The following is a 19,003-nucleotide window of genomic DNA, read 5'->3' as shown; positions in this document are numbered from 1 at the left end:
TGGCATCTGGTGGTATGGTGTGTGTGATTTGTGGGTCTGTGGGTGTTAGGGTGGTGTCTGGGGGTATGGTGTGCATGGCGAGTGGGTCTGTGGAGGGTGGGGATGGTGTCAGAGAGTATGCTGTGTGTGGTGTCTGGGTGTGTAGGTGTAGGTGTTGGGGTTGTATCTAGGGGCATGGTGTGTGGGTCTGTGAGTATTGGGGTGATGTCTGGGGGTATGGTGCGTATGATGGCTGTGTCTATGGGTGTTGGGGTGGTGTCTGAGGGTATGCTGTGTGTGGGGGCTGTATCTGTGGGTATTGGGGTGGTGTCTGGGGTATGGTGTGTGTGGTGTTTCGGTCTGTGGGGTGGGGGTTGTGTCTGGGGGTATGGTATGTGTGTGGTGTGTGGATCTGTGGGTGTTGTAGTGATATTTGAGGGTATGGTGTGAGTGGTGTGTGGGTCTGTGGAGGTGGTAGTGGTTTTTGGGGGAATGATGGATATGGTAGTGTGTGTGAGCGGCTGTTGAGTACTTGCATGCCAGTGTATCTTGCAGTGCTTGTGTTTATGTCTGTTGCTTGTGTGTGTAGCGCCGGGTGCGTGCGAATGTGTGTATGTGCTTGGTACAGGTATGAGAAGAGGGAAAATGGATGGGGAAGAGGTAGATGGTGGCGGGTAGGATTGCGGGGGTAGAAGGATGCCATGAGTGAGGAAGCCAGAGCCTGAAAAGATCTCTGTAGGCCAAGCATGCCACAATGAATGCCTTACAGGTACACAGCCACCTGCGGAAGATGGCTGCCCTGCACCTGGATGGCATTCAGAATGGCAGTCTGACCCACAGAGATACTCCTCAGGAGGTCAATACCCCCCTCACTCAAGGCAGCAGGTGTAAGAGGGCAGGCGGTGAGAAGCCTGACGCGAAGTCAATGCCCACCCTCTAGGGTCCCTCTTGGGTGAGCGGGCATTGCCAACTGGCTGGGGAGCAACAAGGAGGTACCATGGCTAGCTGCCTGCCCACTGGTTTCAGCCCTGTCTCCTCCGCTTGCCTGTGCTGATGTATAAATTACAGACAAATAGGGTCACTACATGTGCCTGATCACACTTGAACAACAACTGTGATTACCAAACATTATCATAATGTACAGTAGCCCCCAGCCACAAGCTTCAGCAAAGTGCCTCCAACATTTGCTACACCATATGCATGCATGCTACATGAACTGTGAACAGTTGCCCACAGGAAAATCAGAATCACAGACAACTCACGTTGCATGAGTGAGGTTGTGTAATCACAATACCCATGGAGCAAGAAGGAGACCTTATCACTTTGAAAGGTTTGCCCTATGTAGCATCCCTCAATAACAATTTGTGACAAAACAGTATAGCAAAGCCAGGTTCAATCTCACAGATCTCACACAAGGTCATGCATCCTGCTAATCTTCATGTACCCAATTCCACATCATGACGAAATGATGACCTGATAATCCAGCCATGTTGCAGGCAGTACAGTAGCCAGAGGAAGGTGACATGGAAAACTCATGTCACTATAAAAAATCCCCAATGGAAACTTCACAATATGTCCATTGTCTAAATAGACTTATGGAACTTGTACCAATGTTGCTCTGATAGATAACACATCTTGCACAGAAAGGTACACTGGAGACAATTTGGGAGAAATGTCTGGGAGATTTGTCTACAATTATCCACACCGTAGTGAATCAGCGAGCCAAGGGAAATCACCTATCTTGATTAGTATTGCTGTGATTACCCTACTCAGACTGCATAAGTAAAAGCCAATAGTCCATTAAATGTTGTAGAGGCTCAGGGAATCTCCAGTACCTGTACCGAGCCCTTAACATGTTGCTAAATGGGAAGGCACATCACTGTCCCTTTTTGTCACACAAACACAGATTCCCTTGAATGAATGAGTGTATACAGCCACATATGATTCCCACATTCTTGCAAGTCACTCCCTGGTGAATGTCAATAGTTAGGTAATAAACCTTCACCATTTAACATGTGCTAAGCACTTCACCAAATGATTCTACATCAAAGGCATGGAAATGCACATTGTGAGTAAAAACCATAGTCTTAACTGTCATGTCCTTCATTGCTTCATCAATAAAACACAACAAGTTACATGGAGTGATGGGTGAGGGTATGTGTGAGCCACCAGTCAATGGTGACACACTCCTATCTGTGGCACCGCATGAATTGTAGCCCCACCACAAATGTCCAATTCCAAACACATGTTGGCATGCACACATATGTGAGAGAATCAGACATCATCCAATGAAAACAGGTATACTATGGATGAAACAGCAGTGATAACGATATGGCAAAGGTGAAAGGTACATATGCTAATATGTAGGCACAAGGAATGATGGCAACAGTGATGTTACTCAAATCATGCCACTGGACATTCACTACTTACAAAGTGAAAATATTGCTCTTTGACTGCACCCAAAGGGCGATGTATGCTCTGTCACATGTATGATGGCCACCTTCACCCAAGAGAAAGTAGTGAGGCACCAACATTTGTGACACACTGAAGATAAGTGGCCTGTGGGGGACAGATGCTAATATAATTAATATACTCACTTGAGCAGACACATCGCTGAGTACAGTGATCTATTACCACATGTTGTTTGTTGTTGGGACTGACACCCTGAAGACAAATAAAATGTTGGGTGCAAATGACACTCACAACAGCAAACAACATGCCCTGATTGGTCACTGTAGTCAGCCAGGTGTTGGCCCTGGAGAGTATATTGGTAGTGGACTGTACTCTGTTGTGTACTTAGGTCACTGGGCCAATAGGCAAAGCACATCAGCATTCACCAACTTCCATACCTAAACAAACAATAACTCATCTTGTGTGTCACACATGGCCCATCTCCAACCTTCAGGGGGATATGGCAGACTCTAATACATCAACTTGGCAATGTTACAGTAAGGAATATGCTCAGGACTCACCCCCTTGTAGCTGCTGTGCTCCCCTCAAATGCCCATCAATCTCGGGGTAGGCTAGGACCCCAAATGCGGGCCATCATGGGGGTCAGGCTCCAGCATGCAATCTTCCAGGCCCAGCATCTCAGGTCCTCCCACCTCTTGCATCAGTGGGTGCTCCACCGGCTATGAACCCCCAAGGTCTGCAGCTTCCAGGCGGTGGGTCTGCAAATGCCTTTCTTCTGATGGGTGTTGACCTGTGTGGATGCAATAGACAAATTAAGAGTTTACAATTCAATTTTTTGGCCAGTTAGTTTTGTCACACACATTTCAGAAACACCAAGCACAAAGGTTTGTAGCTTTAAGCACACTACAAGCGTAAAACACACATGCTGATAATTACAGGGACATAAAAACACACTTTTGGAGTCATCTACAGACTAACCCAGTACCCTGCTCATAGCCTACACTGACTAAGCAAGCCCACTGACATCAGGTAGCCCATGCTCAAGCAACCGATAGTCAATGTACGAAGGCCTTCAGGCCAAGTCTTGCCACTTAAGACTCATTTTGGCCACATCCAGTGATCTGCAGGTCTACAGGGAGTGGGCCCAGTTTCACAGTTAAATAGCCACAATAACTCTACCCCAGCCTGGTCTATGTCCCATACTGGGAGAAATATTTGACAGGCCTTGGTCTCTGCAAGTTGAGCAAAGATAACCTACCTGACACTCACATTTCTATCACTTTCATGCATGACAATACATCCTGTGCCTATCCTCTATGTGGTATAAGGGTCATGTGGCACTCTGAAGGGTACCATGAGTTCTCATTCAAAAGTTTGGCAAGGCCAGATGTGGGCTGAGAGATCTGTGGGACTGTACACATTAATAATGAGATCTTCACATGACCAAAACAGTATACATACACAGCACATGCTGTAATGCACATACATGTTGTTTTACATTTACAAACATAATTTCTAAAGATATGTCATTGCATGGCTGTAAAGTATTCTTGTCTGGATATATGAATGCAACAGAAGGACAATCTAGGGCTTATCACACATCACACAATGCAATGGTAATTTGAAATACCTGGAGTACTTATCTCCACTACCAGCACCATGTATGTCCTATGTGTGGAGCACAAAATGTGGCAACAGGTACCCGAAAAATTCTCACTGGCACTCAGAGAAACATTGTAGCCTTTGAGGAAGGAAAGGATGGCATCACAGTCAAAAATGCCTGTGAGGTTCTTACCTGCTCCTCTGGCGAGCCGTAGAACTGACAATGCAGGGGATTAACACAAATCCAACATGCATACTACCCATTGTGGAAGTCATGGCAGTATTACCCTTCCAACATACATTGGCCGTATCTGGTGGTATGTCTCAACCTATGTTTAACGGTGTGTTGAAAAATGTGCTATCAGCAATTATGAAACACATTGACAACTACATCATGTTCTCTAGATGTGAGGATTTAGCCAATGCGAATGCTGACTACTATGGTTTTGGTCGCCTCACACATGTGATTGGAGCCATTGATGGCACACATATTGCCTTGGTGCCACCGTAGGCCAGTGAACACATCTATCACAACAGGAAGCCCATTCATTCTATTAACGTGAACGTTGTATTTTTGTCAGATCTCTACATCTCTATGGTGGCGTGGTGAGCAAAAAAATGATGGATTAAACCCAGATCTTTGAAACTGGGTGTAAATGTTTGATTTGCTCTGCAACCCGTCCATCATCTGTTCATTTTGCATTTGTTGCTCCAAGTGGGAAGAGTATGCCCAGACGTGGGTACCGTGCTCACTGCGCCACTTGATTCAAGCTAGCCTAGCTGGTGAAGGGTGATACCCTCAAACCGGACCCAGGATGCTTGTTTCCGGTCCAGGGAGGACATGGCTTGGCAGTTCAGGCTGGACTGTTCCGATGAGGAACAGGGTCAAGACTGATTTGCATGTGGCAGTGTCCAAGCAATGGTAGCGTGGTGAACAAAACAATGATGGATTAAACCCAGATCTTTGTGACTGGGGGTGAATGTTTGATTTGCTCTGCATTCCGTCCATCATCTGTTCTTTTTGCATTTGTTGCCCCAAGTGGGAAGGGTATGCCCAGACGTAGGAGCCGTGCTCACTGCGGCACTGGATTCAAGCTAGCCTAGCTGAAGAAGGGTGGTACCCTGAAACGGGTCCTAGGATGCTTTTTCCAGTCCAGGGAGTAACTGACTTGGAAGTTCGGTCTGGACTGTTCCAATGTGGAACAGGGTCAAGACTGATTTGCATATGGCTCGGTCCAAACTGTGGTGGTGTGGTGAGCAAAAAAATTATGGATTAAACCCAGATCTTTGTGACTGGGAGTGAATGTTTGATTTGCTCTGCATTCCGTCCATCATCTGTTCTTTTTGCATTTGTTGTTCGAAGTGGGAAGGGTATGCCCAGACGTGGGTCCCGTGCTCACTGCAACACTGGATTAAAGCTAGCCTAGCTGATGAAGGGTGATATCCTGAAACAGGTCCAAGGATGCTTGTTTCCGGTCCATGCAGGAACTGGCTTGGCAGATTAGGCTGGACTGTTCTCAGGAGGAACAGGGTCAAGAATGATTTACATATGGCTGGGACCAAACTGTGGTGGCGTGGTGAGCAAAAAAACAATGGATTAAACACAGATCTTTGTGACTAGGGATGAAAGTTTGATTTGCTCTGCATTCCCTCCATCATCTGTTCTTTTTGCATTTGTTGCCCCAAGTGGGAAGGGTATGCCCAGACATGGGTCCTGTGCTCAATCTACCACTGGATTCAAGCTAGCCTAGCTGATGAAGGGTGATACCCTGAAACCGGTCCAAGGATGCTTGCTTCTGGTCCAGGGAGGACCTTCCTTGGCAGTTCGGGCTGAACTGTTCCCATGAGTAACAGGATCAAGACTGATTTACATATGGCTGGGTCCTTACTGTGGTGGCGTGGTGAGCAAAAAAACGAGGGATTAAACCCAGATCTTTGTGACTTGGGGTGAATGTTTGATTTGCTCTGCATTCCGTCCCTCATCTGTTCTTTTTGCATTTGTTGCCACAAATGTGAAGGGTATGCCCAGATGAGGGTCCCGTGCTCACTGCACCACTGGATTCAAGCTAGCCTAGCTGATGCAGGGTGATACCCTGAAACCAGTCCTAGGATGCTTGTTTCCAGTCCAGAGAGGACCTGGCTTGGCAGTTCGGGCAGGACTGTTCCCATGAGGAACAGGGTCAAGACTGATTTGCAGAAGTGTATGCCCAGATGTGGATCCCGTGCTCACTGCACCACTGGATTCAAGCTAGCCTAGCTGATGAAGGGTGATACTCTGAAACCAGTCCTAGGATGCTTGTTTGCGGTTCAGGGAGGACCTGGCTTGATAGTTCGGGCTGGACTGTTCCCATGAGGAACAGGGTCAAGACTGATTTGTATATGCTGGGTCTAGCCTGTGGTGGCGTGGAGAGCAAAAAAAACAATGGATTAAACCCAGATCTTTGTGACTGGAGTGAATGTTTGATTTGCTCTGCATTCTGTCCCTCATCTGCTCTTTTTGCATTTGTTGCCCCAAGTGGGAAGGGTATGCCCAGACGTGGGTCCCGTGCTCACTGCACCACTGGATTCATGCTAGCCTAGCTTATGAAGGCTGATAGTCTGAAATTGGTCCTACGATGCTTGTTTCCCATCCAGGGAGGACCTGGCTTGGCAGTTCGGGCTGGACTGTTCCCATGAGGAACAGGGTCAAGACTGATTTGCGTATGGCTGGGTCCAAACTGTGGTGGCGAAGTGAGAATAAAACGATGGATTAAACTCAGATGTTTGTGACTGGGGTTGAATGTTTGATTTGCACTGCATTACGTCTATCATCTGTTCTTTTTGCATTTGTTGCCCCAAGTGTGAAGGGTATGCCCAGATGAGGGTCCCGTGCTCACTGCACCACTGGATTCAAGCTAGCCTAGCTGATGCAGGGTGATACCCTGAAACCAGTCCTAGGATGCTTGTTTCCAGTCCAGAGAGGACCTGGCTTGGCAGTTCGGGCAGGACTGTTCCCATGAGGAACAGGGTCAAGACTGATTTGCAGAAGGGTATGCCCAGATGTGGATCCCGTGCTCACTGCACCACTGGATTCAAGCTAGCCTAGCTGATGAAGGGTGATACTCTGAAACCAGTCCTAGGATGCTTGTTTGCGGTTCAGGGAGGATCTGGCTTGATAGTTCGGGCTGGACTGTTCCCATGAGGAACAGGGTCAAGACTGATTTGTATATGCTGGGTCTAGCCTGTGGTGGCGTGGAGAGCAAAAAAAACAATGGATTAAACCCAGATCTTTGTGACTGGGGTGAATGTTTGATTTGCTCTGCATTCTCTCCCTCATCTGTTCTTTTTGCATTTGTTGCCCCAAGAGGGAAGGGTATGCCCAGACGTGGGTCCCGTGCTCACTGCACCACTGGATTCATGCTAGCCTAGCTTATGAAGGCTGATAGTCTGAAATTGGTTCTAGGATGCTTGTTTCCCATCCAGGGAGGACCTGGCTTGGCAGTTCGGGCTGGACTGTTCCCATGAGGAACAGGGTCAAGACTGATTTGCGTATGGCTGGGTCCAAACTGTGGTGGCGAAGTGAGAATAAAACGATGGATTAAACTCAGATGTTTGTGACTGGGGTTGAATGTTTGATTTGCACTGCATTACGTCTATCATCTGTTCTTTTTGCATTTGTTGCCCCAAGTGTGAAGGGTATGCCCAGACGTGGGTCCCCTGCTCACTGCACCACTGGATTCAAGCTAGCCTAGCTGATGAAGGGTAATACCCTGAAACCGATCCTAGGATGCTTGTTTCCGGTCCAGGGAGGACCTAGCTTGGCACTTCGGGCTGGGCTATTCCCATGAGGAACAGGGCTAAGACTGATTTGCATATGGTTGGGTCCAAACTGTGGTGGCGTGGTGAGCAAAAAAACAATGGATTAAACCCAGATCTTTGTGACTGGGGGTGAATGTTTGATTTGCTCTGCCTTCCATTCATCATCTGCTCTTTTTGCATTTGCTGCTCCAAGTGGGAAGGGTATGCCCAGACGTGGGTCCCATGCTCACTGCGCCACTGGATTCGAACTAGCCTAGCTCATGAAGGGCGATACCCAGAAACCGGTCCTAGGATGCTTTTTGCTGTCCAGGGAGGGCCTGGCTTGGAAGTTCTGGCTGGACTGTTTCCATGAGGAACAGGATCAATACTGATATGCATATGCTGAGTCTAAACTATGGTGGCGTGGTGAGCACAAAAACAAAGGATTAAACCCAGTTCTTTGTGACTGGGAGTGAATGTTTGATTTGCTCTTCATTCCAACCATCATCTTTTCTTTTTGCATTTGTTTCCCCAAGTGGGAAGGGTATGCCCAGACATGGGTCCTGTGCTCAATCTACCACTGGATTCAACCTAGCCTAGCTGATGAAGGGTGATACCCTGAAACCGGTCCAAGGATGCTTGCTTCTGGTCCAGGGAGGACCTGCCTTGGCAGTTCGGGCTGAACTGTTCCCATGAGTAACAGGGTCAAGACTGATTTGCAGAAGGGTATGCCCAGATGTGGATCCCGTGCTCACTGCACCACTGGATTCAAGCTAGCCTAGCTGATGAAGGGTGATACTCTGAAACCAGTCCTAGGATGCTTGTTTGCGGTTCAGGGAGGACCTGGCTTGATAGTTCGGGCTGGACTGTTCCCATGAGGAACAGGGTCAAGACTGATTTGTATATGCTGGGTCTAGCCTGTGGTGGCGTGGAGAGCAAAAAAAACAATGGATTAAACCCAGATCTTTGTGACTGGGGTGAATGTTTGATTTGCTCTGCATTCTGTCCCTCATCTGCTCTTTTTGCATTTGTTGCCCCAAGTGGGAAGGGTATGCCCAGACGTGGGTCCCGTGCTCACTGCACCACTGGATTCATGCTAGCCTAGCTTATGAAGGCTGATAGTCTGAAATTGGTCCTACGATGCTTGTTTCCCATCCAGGGAGGACCTGGCTTGGCAGTTCGGGCTGAACTGTTCCCATGAGGAACAGGGTCAAGACTGATTTGCGTATGGCTGGGTCCAAACTGTGGTGGCGAAGTGAGAATAAAACAATGGATTAAACTCAGATGTTTGTGACTGGGGTTGAATGTTTGATTTGCACTGCATTACGTCTATCATCTGTTCTTTTTGCATTTGTTGCCCCAAGTGTGAAGGGTATGCCCAGACGTGGGTCCCCTGCTCACTGCACCACTGGATTCAAGCTAGCCTAGCTGATGAAGGGTAATACTCTGAAACCGGTCCTAGGATGCTTGTTTCCGGTCCAGGGAGGACCTAGCTTGGCACTTCGGGCTGGGCTATTCCCATGAGGAACAGGGCTAAGACTGATTTGCATATGGTTGGGTCCAAACTGTGGTGGCGTGGTGAGCAAAAAAACAATGGATTAAACCCAGATCTTTGTGACTGGGGGTGAATGTTTGATTTGCTCTGCCTTCCAATCATCATCTGCTCTTTTTGCATTTGCTGCTCCAAGTGGGAAGGGTATGCCCAGACGTGGGTCCCATGCTCACTGCGCCACTGGATTCGAACTAGCCTAGCTCATGAAGGGCGATACCCAGAAACCGGTCCTAGGATGCTTTTTCCGGTCCAGGGAGGGCCTGGCTTGGAAGTTCAGGCTGGACTGTTTCCATGAGGAACAGGATCAATACTGATTTGCATATGCTGAGTCTAAACTATGGTGGCGTGGTGAGCACAAAAACAATGGATTAAACCCAGTTCTTTGTGACTGGGAGTGAATGTTTGATTTGCTCTTCATTCCAACCATCATCTTTTCTTTTTGCATTTGTTGCCCCAAGTGGGAAGGGTATGCCCAGACTTGTCCAAGGCTGCTTGTTTGTGGTCCATGGAGGACCTGGCTTGGCAGTTCGCACAGACTGCTCCCATGAGAAACAGGGTCAAGTCTGATTTGTATATGGCTGGGTACCAACCTGTGGTGACGTGGTGAGAAAAAGAATGATGGATTAAAACCAGATCTTTGCGACTGGTGGTGAATGTTTGATTTGCTCTGCATTCCTTCCATCATCTGTTCTTTTTGCATTTGTTGTACCAAGTGGGAAGGGTATGCCCAGACATGGGTCCCGTGCTCACTGCGCCACTGGATTCAAACTAGCCTAGCTGATGAAGGGTGATACCCTGAAACCCGACCTAGGATGCTTGTTTCCGGTCCAGGGAGGACCTGGCTTGGCAGTTTGGGCTGGACTGTTCCGATGAGGAACAGGGTCAAGACTGATTTGCATGTGGCTGTGTTCACACAATGGTAGCGCGGTGAACAAAACAATGATGGATTAAACCCAGATCTTTGTGACTGGGGGTGAATGTTTGATTCGCTCTGCATTCTGTCCATCATCTGTTCTTTTTGCATTTATTGCCCCAAGTGGGAAAGGTATGCCCAGACGTGGATCCCATGCTCACTGCGCCACTGAATTCAAGCTAGCCTAGCTGATGAAGGGTGATACTCTGAAACCAGTCCTAGGATGCTTGTTTGTGGTCCAGGGAGGACCTGGCTTGACAGTTCGGGCTGGACTGTTCCCATGAGGAACAGGGTCAAGACCGATTTGTATATGCTGTGTCTAGCCTGTGTTGGCGTGGTGAGCAAAAAAACGAGGGATTAAACCCAGATCTTTGTGACTTGGGGTGAATGTTTGATTTGCTCTGCATTCCGTCCCTCATCTGTTCTTTTTGCATTTGTTGCCACAAGTGTGAAGGGTATGCCCTGATGAGGGTCCCGTGCTCACTGCACCACTGGATTCAAGCTAGCCTAGCTGATGCAGGGTGATACCCTGAAACCAGTCCTAGGATGCTTGTTTCCAGTCCAGAGAGGACCTGGCTTGGCAGTTCGGGCAGGACTGTTCCCATGAGGAACAGGGTCAAGACTGATTTGCAGAAGGGTATGCCCAGATGTGGATCCCGTGCTCACTGCACCACTGGATTCAAGCTAGCCTAGCTGATGAAGGGTGATACTCTGAAACCAGTCCTAGGATGCTTGTTTGCGGTTCAGGGAGGATCTGGCTTGATAGTTCGGGCTGGACTGTTCCCATGAGGAACAGGGTCAAGACTGATTTGTATATGCTGGGTCTAGCCTGTGGTGGCGTGGAGAGCAAAAAAAACAATGGATTAAACCCAGATCTTTGTGACTGGGGTGAATGTTTGATTTGCTCTGCATTCTGTCCCTCATCTGTTCTTTTTGCATTTGTTGCCCCAAGAGGGAAGGGTATGCCCAGACGTGGGTCCCGTGCTCACTGCACCACTGGATTCATGCTAGCCTAGCTTATGAAGGCTGATAGTCTGAAATTGGTTCTAGGATGCTTGTTTCCCATCCAGGGAGGACCTGGCTTGGCAGTTCGGGCTGGACTGTTCCCATGAGGAACAGGGTCAAGACTGATTTGCGTATGGCTGGGTCCAAACTGTGGTGGCGAAGTGAGAATAAAACGATGGATTAAACTCAGATGTTTGTGACTGGGGTTGAATGTTTGATTTGCACTGCATTACGTCTATCATCTGTTCTTTTTGCATTTGTTGCCCCAAGTGTGAAGGGTATGCCCAGACGTGGGTCCCCTGCTCACTGCACCACTGGATTCAAGCTAGCCTAGCTGATGAAGGGTAATACCCTGAAACCGATCCTAGGATGCTTGTTTCCGGTCCAGGGAGGACCTAGCTTGGCACTTCGGGCTGGGCTATTCCCATGAGGAACAGGGCTAAGACTGATTTGCATATGGTTGGGTCCAAACTGTGGTGGCGTGGTGAGCAAAAAATCAATGGATTAAACCCAGATCTTTGTGACTGGGGGTGAATGTTTGATTTGCTCTGCCTTCCATTCATCATCTGCTCTTTTTGCATTTGCTGCTCCAAGTGGGAAGGGTATGCCCAGACGTGGGTCCCATGCTCACTGCGCCACTGGATTCGAACTAGCCTAGCTCATGAAGGGCGATACCCAGAAACCGGTCCTAGGATGCTTTTTGCTGTCCAGGGAGGGCCTGGCTTGGAAGTTCTGGCTGGACTGTTTCCATGAGGAACAGGATCAATACTGATATGCATATGCTGAGTCTAAACTATGGTGGCGTGGTGAGCACAAAAACAATGGATTAAACCCAGATCTTTGTGACTGGGAGTGAATGTTTGATTTGCTCTTCATTCCAACCATCATCTTTTCTTTTTGCATTTGTTGCCCCAAGTGGGAAGGGTATGCCCAGACTTGTCCAAGGCTGCTTGTTTGTGGTCCAGGGAGGACCTGGCTTGGCAGTTCGGGCTGGACCGTTCCCATGAGGAACGGGGCCAAGACTGATTTGTATATGCTGGGTCCAGCCTGTGGTGGCGTGGGGAGCAAAAAAAACAATGGATTAAACCCAGATCTTTGTGACTGGGGGTGAATGTTTGATTTGCTCTGCATTCTGTCCCCCACCTGTTCTTTTTGCATTTGTTGCCCCAAGTGGGAAGGGTATGCCCGGACGTGGGTCCAGTGCTCACTGCGCTACTGGATTCAAGCCAGCCTAGCTGATGAAGGGTGATACCCTGAAACTGGTCCTAAGATGCTTGTTTCCGGTCCATGGAGGACCTGGCTTGACCGTTTAGGCTGGACTGTTCCCATGAGGAACAGGGTCAAGACTGATTTGCATCTGGCTGGGTCTAAACTGTGGTAGCGTGGTGAGCAAATAAACAATGGATTAAACCCAGGTCTTTGTGATTGGGGGGTGAATGTTTGATTTTCTCTGCATTCTGTCCATCATCTGTTCTTTTTGCATTTATTGCCCCAAGTGGGAAAGGTATGCCCAGACGTGGATCCCATGCTCACTGCGCCACTGAATTCAAGCTAGCCTAGCTGATGAAGGGTGATACTCTGAAACCAGTCTTAGGATGCTTGTTTGTGGTCCAGGGAGGACCTGGCTTGACAGTTCGGGCTGGACTGTTCCCATGAGGAACAGGGTCAAGACCGATTTGTATATGCTGGGTCTAGCCTGTGTTGGCATGGGGAGCAATAAAAACAATGGATTAAACCCAGATCTTTGTGACTGGGGGTGAATGTTTGATTTGCTCTGCATTCTGTCCCTCATCTGTTCTTTTTGCATTTGTTGCCCCAAGTGGGAAGGGTATGCCCGGACGTGGGTCCAGTGCTCACTGCGCTACTGGATTCAAGCCAGCCTAGCTGATGAAGGCTGATACTCTGAAATCGGTCCTAGGATGCTTGTTTCCCATCCAGGGAGGACCTGGCTTGGCAGTTTGGGCAGGACTGTTCCCATGAGGAACAGGGTCAAGACTGATTTGCATATGAGTGGGTCCAAACTGTGGTAGTGTGGTGAGCAAACAAACTTCATTAAACCCAGATCTTTGTGACTGGGGTGAATGTTTGATTTGCTCTGCATTCCGTCCATCATCTTTTCTTTTTGCATTTGTTGCCCCAAGTGGGAAGGATATGCCCAGACATGGGTCCTGTGCTCACTGCGCCACTGGATTCAAGCCACTCTAGCTGATGACGTGTGATACCCTGAAACCAGTTCTAGAATACTTGTTTCCGGTCCAGGGAGGACCTAGCTTGGCAGTTCAGGCTGGACTGTTCCCATGAGGAACAGGATCAAGACTGATTTGCATATGGCTGGGTCCTTACTGTGGTGGTATAGTGAGCAAAAAACAATGGATTATACCCAGATCTTTGTGACTGGGGGTGAATGTTTGATTTGCTCTGCATTCCGTCCCTCATCTGTTCTTTTTGCATTTGTTGCCCCAAGTGGGAAGGTTATGCCCAGACGGGGGTCCCATGCTCACTGCGCCACTAGATTCAAGCTAGCCTAGCTGATGAAGGGTGGTACCCTGAAACGGGTCCTAGGATGCTTTTTCCGGTCCAGGGAGGAACTGACTTGGAAGTTCGGGCTGGGCTGTTCCAATGTGGAGCAGGGTCAAGACTGATTGGCAAATGGCTCGGTCCAACCTGTGGAGGTGTGGTGAGAAAACAAATGATGGATTAAACCCAGATCTTTGTGACTGGGAGGGAATGTTTGATTTGCTCTTCATTCCGTCCATCATCTGTTCTTTTTGCATTTACTGCCCCAAATGGGAAGGGTATGCCCAGATGTGGATCCCGTGCTCACTGCACCACTGGATTCAAGCTAGCCTAGCTGATGAAGGGTGATACTCTGAAACCAGTCCTAGGATGCTTGTTTGCGGTTCAGGGAGGACCTGGCTTGATAGTTCGGGCTGGACTGTTCCCATGAGGAACAGGGTCAAGACTGATTTGTATATGCTGGGTCTAGCCTGTGGTGGCGTGGAGAGCAAAAAAAACAATGGATTAAACCCAGATCTTTGTGACTGGGGTGAATGTTTGATTTGCTCTGCATTCTGTCCCTCATCTGTTCTTTTTGCATTTGTTGCCCCAAGTGGGAAGGGTATGCCCAGACGTGGGTCCCGTGCTCACTGCACCACTGGATTCATGCTAGCCTAGCTTATGAAGGCTGATAGTCTGAAATCGGTCCTAGGATGCTTGTTTCCCATCCAGGGAGGACCTGGCTTGGCAGTTTGGGCTGGACTGTTCCCATGAGGAACAGGGTCAAGACTGATTTGCATATGAGTGGGTCCAAACTGTGGTGGTGTGGTGAGCAAACAAACTTCATTAAACCCAGATCTTTGTGACTGGGGGTGAATGTTTGATTTGCTCTGCATTCCGTCCTTCATCTTTTCTTTTTGCATTTGTTGCCCCAAATGGGAAGGGTATGCCCAGACATGGATCCTGTGCTCACTGCGCCACTGGATTCAAGCCAATCTAGCTTATGAGGGGTGATACACTGAAACCGGTTCTAGATTTACTTGTTTCCGGTCCAGGGAGGACCTAACTTGGCAGTTCAGGCTGGACTGTTCCCATGAGGAACAGGATCAAGACTGATTTGCATATGGCTGGATCCTTACTGTGGTGGTGTAGTGAGCAAAAATACAATGGATTAAACCCAGATCTTTGTGACTGGGGGTGAATGTTTGATTTGCTCTGCATTCCGTGCCTCATCTGTTCTTTTTGCATTTGTTGCCCCAAGTGGGAATGTTATGCCCAGACGTGGGTCCCATGCTCACTGCACCTCTGGATTCAAGCTAGCCTAGCTGGTGAAGAGTGATACCTTGGAACTGGTCCTAGGATGCTTCTTTCTGGGACAGGGAGGACCTGCCTTGGCAGTTCGGGCTGGACTGTTCCCATGAGAAACAGGGTCAAGACTAATTTGTTTATGGCTGGGTCCAACCTGTGGTGATGTGGTGAGCAAAAAAACGATAGATTAAACCCAGATCTTTGTGACTAGTGGTGAATGTTTGATTTGCTCTGCATTCCATCCCTCATCTGTTATTTTTGCATTTGTTGCTCCAAGTGGGAAGGGTATGCCCAGACGTGAGTCCCGTGCTCACTGCGCCACTGGATTCAAGCTATCCTGGCTGATGAAGGGTGATACCCTAAATCGGTCCTAGGATGCTTGTTTCCGGTCCAGGGAGGACCTGGCTTGGCAGTTCGGGCTGGACTGTTCCCATGAGGAACAGGGTGAAGACTGATTTGAATTTGGCTGTGTCCGGACTGTGGTGGTGTGGTGTGCAAAAAAATGATGGATTAAACCCAGATCTTTGTGACTGGGGGTGAATGTTTGATTTGCTCTGCATTCCGTCCTTCATCTTTTCTTTTGCATTTGTTGCCCCAAGTGGGAAGGGTATGCCCAGACATGGGTCCTGTGCTCACTGCGCCAATGGATTCAAGCCAATCTAGCTGATGAGGGGTGATACACTGAAACCGGTTCTAGAATTACTTGTTTCCGGTCCAGGGAGGACCTAACTTGGCAGTTCAGGCTGGACTGTTCCCATGAGGAACAGGATCAAGACTGATTTGCATATGGCTGGATCCTTACTGTGGTGGTGTAGTGAGCAAAAATACAATGGATTAAACCCAGATCTTTGTGACTGGAGGTGAATGTTTGATTTGCTCTGCATTCCGTGCCTCACCTGTTCTTTTTGCATTTGTTGCCCCAAGTGGGAATGTTATGCCCAGACGTGGGTCCCATGCTCACTGCGCCTCTGGATTCAAGCTAGCCTAGCTGGTGAAGAGTGATACCTTGGAACTGGTCCTAGGATGCTTCTTTCTGGGAAAGGGAGGACCTGCCTTGGCAGTTCGGGCTGGACTGTTCCCATGAGAAACAGGGTCAAGACTAATTTGTTTATGGCTGGGTCCATCCTGTGGTGATGTGGTGAGCAAAAAAAACATAGATTAAACCCAGATCTTTGTGACTAGTGGTGAATGTTTGATTTGCTCTGCATTCCATCCCTCATCTGTTATTTTTGCATTTGTTGCTCCAAGTGGGAAGGGTATGCCCAGACGTGAGTCCCGTGCTCACTGCGCCACTGGATTCAAGCTATCCTGGCTGATGAAGGGTGATACCCTAAATCGGTCCTAGGATGCTTGTTTCCGGTCCAGGGAGGACCTGGCTTGGCAGTTCGGGCTGGACTGTTCCCATGAGGAACAGGGTGAAGACTGATCTGAATTTGGCTGTGTCCGGACTGTGGTGGTGTGGTGTGCAAAAAAATGATGGATTAAACCCAGATCTTTGTGACTGGGAGTGAATGTTTCATTTCCTCTGCATTCCGTCCATCATCTGTTATTTTTGCATTTGTTGCCCCAAGTGGGAAGGGTATGCCCAGACATGGGTCCTGTGCTCACTGCGCCACTGGATTCAAGCCACTCTAGCTGATGACGGGTGATACCCTGAAACCGGTTCTAGAATACTTGTTTCCAGTCCAGGAAGGACCTAGCTTGGCAGTTCAGGCTGGACTGTTCCCATGAGGAACAGGATCAAGACTGATTTGCATATGGCTGGGTCCTTACTTAGGTGGTGTAGTGAGCAAAAAAACAATGGATTAAACTCAGGTCTTTGTGACTGGGGGTGAGTGTTTGATTTGCTCTGCATTCCGTCCCTCATCTGTTCTTTTTGCACTTGTTGCCCCAACTGGGAAGGGTATGCCCAGATGTGGGTCCCAAGCTCACTGCACAACTGGATTCAAGCTAGCCTAGCTGATGAAGGGTGATACCTTGGAACTGGTCCTAGGATGCTTGTTTCAGGTCCAGGGAGGAACTGCCTTGGCAGTTCGCACTGACTGTTCCCATGAGAAACAGGGTCAAGACTGATTTGTATATGGCTGGGTCCAACCTGTGGTGACGTGGTGAGCAAAAGAACGATGGATTAAAACCAGATCTTTGCGACTGGTGGTGAATGTTTGATTTGCTCTGCATTCCTTCCATCATCTGTTCTTTTTGCATTTGTTGTGCCAAGTGGGAAGGGTATGCCCAGAAATGGGTCCCGTGCTCACTGCGCCACTGGATTAAAACTAGCCTAGCTGATGAAGGGTGATACCCTGAAACCGGACCTAGGATGCTTGTTTCCAGTCCAGGGAGGACCTGGCTTGGCAGTTCGGGCTGGACTGTTCCGATGAGGAACAGGGTCAAGACTGATTTGCATGTGGCTGTGTTCACACAATGGTAGCGCGGTGAACAAAACAATGATGGATTAAGCCCAGATCTTTGTGTCTGGGGGTGAATGTTTGATTTGCTCTTCATTCCGTCCATCATCTGTTCTTTTTGCATTTGTTGCCCCAAGTGGGAAGGGTATGCCCAGACGTAGGACCCGTGCTTACTGAGCCAATGAATTCAAGCTATCCTGGCTGATGAAGGGTGATAGCCTAAATCGGTCCTAGGATGCTTGTTTCCGGTACAGGGAGGACCTGGCTTGGCAGTTTGGGCTGGACTGTTCCCAGGAGAAACAGGGTGAAGACTGATTTGCATATGGCTGGGTCCAGACTGTGGTAGTGTGGTGTGCAAACAAATGATGGATTAAACACAGATTTTTGTGACTGGGAGTGAATGTTTGATTTGCTCTGCATTCCGTCCCTCATCTGTTCTTTTTGCATTTACTGCCCCAAATGGGAAGGGTATGCCCAGATGTGGATCCCGTGCTCACTGCACCACTTTATTCAAGCTAGCCTAGCTGATGAAGGGTGGTACCCTGAAACGGGTCCTAGGATGCTTTTTCCGGTCCAGGCAGGAACTGACTTGGAAGTTCGGGCTCGGCTGTTCCAATGTGGAGCAGGGTCAAGACTGATTGGCAAATGGCTCGGTCCAACCTGTGGTGGTGTGGTGAGCAAAAAAATGATGGATTAAACCCAGATCTTTGTGACTGGGAGGGAATGTTTGATTTGCTCTTCATTCCGTCCATCATCTGTTCTTTTTGCATTTACTGCCCCAAATGGAAAGGGTATGCCCAGATGTGGATCCCGTGCTCACTGCACCACTGGATTCAAGCTAGCCTAGCTGATGAAGGGTGATACTCTGAAACCAGTCCTAGGATGCTTGTTTGCGGTTCAGGGAGGACCTGGCTTGATAGTTCGGGCTGGACTGTTCCCATGAGGAACAGGGTCAAGACTGATTTGAATATGCTGGGTCTAGCCTGTGGTGGCGTGGAGAGCAAAAAAAACAATGGATTAAACCCAGATCTTTGTGACTGGGGTGAATGTTTGATTTGCTCTGCATTCTGTCCCTCATCTGTTCTTTTTGCATTTCTTGCCCCAAGTGGGAAGGGTATGCCCAGACGTGGGTCCCGTGCTCACTGCACCACTGGATTCATGCTAGCCTAGCTTATGAAGGCTGATAGTCTGAAATCGGTCCTAGGATGCTTGTTTCCCATCCAGGGAGGACCTGGCTTGGCAGTTTGGGCTGGACTGTTCCCATGAGGAACAGGGTCAAGACTGATTTGCATATGAGTGGGTCCAAACTGTGGTGGTGTGGTGAGCAAACAAACTTCATTAAACCCAGATCTTTGTGACTGGGGGTGAATGTTTGATTTGCTCTGCATTCCGTCCTTCATCTTTTCTTTTTGCATTTGTTGCCCCAAGTGGGAAGGGTATGCCCAGACATGGGTCCTGTGCTCACTGCGCCACTGGATTCAAGCCAATCTAGCTGATGAGGGGTGATACACTGAAACCGGTTCTAGAATTACTTGTTTCCGGTCCAGGGAGGAC

This window comes from Pleurodeles waltl, chromosome 8 (genome assembly GCF_031143425.1).
Source record: "Pleurodeles waltl isolate 20211129_DDA chromosome 8, aPleWal1.hap1.20221129, whole genome shotgun sequence".
NCBI classification, from domain to species: Eukaryota; Metazoa; Chordata; class Amphibia; order Caudata; family Salamandridae; genus Pleurodeles; species Pleurodeles waltl.
The sequence above is the reverse complement of the archived record's forward strand: the minus strand, read 5'-3'. Positions refer to the sequence as shown.